The sequence below is a fragment of the Rattus norvegicus genome, chromosome 4 (assembly GCF_021556685.1).
Source record: "Rattus norvegicus strain SHRSP/BbbUtx chromosome 4, alternate assembly SHRSP_T2T, whole genome shotgun sequence".
Classification (NCBI taxonomy): domain Eukaryota; kingdom Metazoa; phylum Chordata; class Mammalia; order Rodentia; family Muridae; genus Rattus; species Rattus norvegicus.
In genome coordinates this window covers 138,162,762-138,165,230 of record NC_141537.1, presented here as the reverse complement: position 1 = coordinate 138,165,230, position 2,469 = coordinate 138,162,762, and the positions used below count along the sequence as shown (strand labels likewise).

At 49.6% G+C, this 2,469-nt stretch overlaps 1 pseudogene; it reads left to right on the top strand.

Moving 5' to 3' along the window:
- The first annotated feature begins 262 nt into the window (after positions 1–262).
- G3bp1-ps8 (G3BP stress granule assembly factor 1, pseudogene 8) lies at positions 263–1,673 on the top strand (annotated as a pseudogene).
- The last annotated feature ends 796 nt before the right edge of the window (positions 1,674–2,469 follow it).

Below are 2,469 nucleotides of genomic sequence, written 5' to 3'. Positions count from 1 at the left end.
GCTAGTTAGCTGGTCATTAACTCTTGCAATAATCCTCACATACACATGTCCATGGAACACACTAATGACTGCAAAGATACAGTGAAATGGATAATTGATAATAGTAATAATAATAATAATAATAATAATAATAATAATAATAATAAATAGTATCCTTGTTCCTTTTAGAGAACTACTTTTTTAAGATTGTGGACTGCGGGCATCTTGGGAGGGACTCGGCCATCTCCTCCCACGCAGCAGCCCTGTCCTCCTGCTTAGCCGCGCAGGTTGAATCCATCAAAGCGATGGTTATGGAGAAGCCTAGTCCCCTGCTGGTTGGGAGGGAGTTTGTGCGACAGTACTACACCCTGCTGAACCGGGTGCCGGACATGCTGCACAGATTTTATGTAAAGAACTCTTCCTATGCCCACGGGGGCTTGGATTCCAACGGGAAGCCAGCAGATGCAGTCTACGGGCAGAAGGAAATCCACAGGAAAGTGATGTTACAAAACTTCACCAACTGCCACACCAAGATCCGCCACGTGGACGCTTACGCAACTCAGAATGACCGGGTGGTGGTCCAAGTGATGGGGCTGCTGTCCAACAACAACCAGGCTCTGTGGAGGTTCATGCAGACCTTTGTCCTTGCTCCCGAGGGCTCCACTGCCAACAAATTCTATGTTCACAAGGACATCTTCAGACACCAAGATGAGGTCTTTGGTGGCTTTGTCACAGAGCCTCAAGAGGAATCTGAGGAAGAAGTAGAGGAACCTGAAGAAAGACAGCAGTCACCAGAGGTGGTTTCTGATGATTCCGAAACTTTCTAAGATCAGACTGTCAGCAATGACTTGGAGGAACATTTAGAGGAGCCTGTCGTGGAACCGAACCAGAGCCAGAGCTAGAGCCGGAGTGGGAACCTGTGTCCTACACGCAAGAGGACAAGCCTGAGCTGCATTGGAAGAAGCTGCTCCTGAGGATGTGCAGAAGAGCACTTCCCGGGTCCCGGCAGATGTGGCCTCAGCACAGGAAGACTTGAGGACATTTTCTTGGGCATCTGTGACTAGTAAGAACCTTCCTCCCAGTGGGGCTGTTCCAGTGACAGGGACACCACCTCATATGGTCAAAGTGCCAGCATCACAGCCTCATCCAGAATCTAAGCCTGACTCTCAGATCCCACCACAAAGGCCTCAGAGAGATCAGAGAATTTGAGAGCAGCGGATCAATATCCCTCCTCAGAGAAGACCCCGGCCAATTCGTGAGGCTGGTGAACCAGGAGATGTGGAACCTCGAAGGATGGTGAGGCACCCTGACAGTCACCAGCTCTTCATTGGAAACCTCCCACATGAGGTTGACAAGTCGGAACTGAGGATTTTTTCCAAAATTAAGGGAATGTGGTGGAGCTGCGCATTAACAGTGGTGGGAAGTTACCCAATCTCGGTTTTGTTTGATGATTCTGAACCAGTTCAGAAGGTCCTTCATAACAGGCCCATCACGTTCGGATGTGCGGTCCTCCTGAATGTGGAAGAGAAGAAGACTCAAGCTGCCAGGGAATGCGACCGCAGGGATAACTGCCTTCGGTGAGCTGGAGGCCCCGTGATGGGCTGAGTGGTGGGATGAGAGGCCCTCCCCGTGGAGGCATGGTGCAGAAACCAGGCTTTGGTGTGGGCAGGGGGATTACAACTCCAAGGCAGTGAATTGTTTGGCTCAGATCTCCACACAGCACACAGCCCCGGCTCCTGCAGAATGGTGAATTCCTTCAACCAGACTTGGTGTCTCGGAGTAGTCTATTATAAACTGCTTGAGTTTGTACAATTTTAATTTCGCTTGTGTTCATGGTGTGTGCTCCCAACCCCCTTTCCTCCCTTGACCTTTTAGTCCTTCATTCCCAGTTTTCCGGAATGATACTTTAGGAGGAATAGATTTGTAAAGACGAAGAGGAAAGACTGACTTTCCTGCTCACGCTACATACACAGACTGGAGTTTCACTGCAAATCCCCAGAAGAGCGTGTCTGGGTTTCACTGACAACGGATGTTTCATTTGTTGGAATGACACATGATTTGATAAACATTCTGGAAGCAGGAAAAATCAAGTCACAACTCTTTTCTGGTGTGGAAAAATTGCCTTTTGGCAACTGCCACTGGTTCCCTGTAGGTGTGGCTAACTGAATAAAAGGTGTTCTTTTTGGAAGAGCTTGAAGGGGCTCGAGACTCCAAAAGTACAACAATGCCAAGCAACCAGAGCTTCCAGGGACTAAGCCACTACCTAAAGACTATACATGGACTGACCCTGGACTCTGACCCCATAGGTAGCAATGAATATCCTAGTAAGAGCATCAGTGGAAGGGGAAGCCCTGGGTCCTGCTAAGACTGAACCCACAGTGAACTAGTCTATGGGGGGAGGGCGGCAATGGGGGGAGGGTTGGGAGGGGAACACCCATAAGGAAGGGGAGGGGGGAGGGGGATGTTTGCCCGGAAACCGGGAAAGGGAAT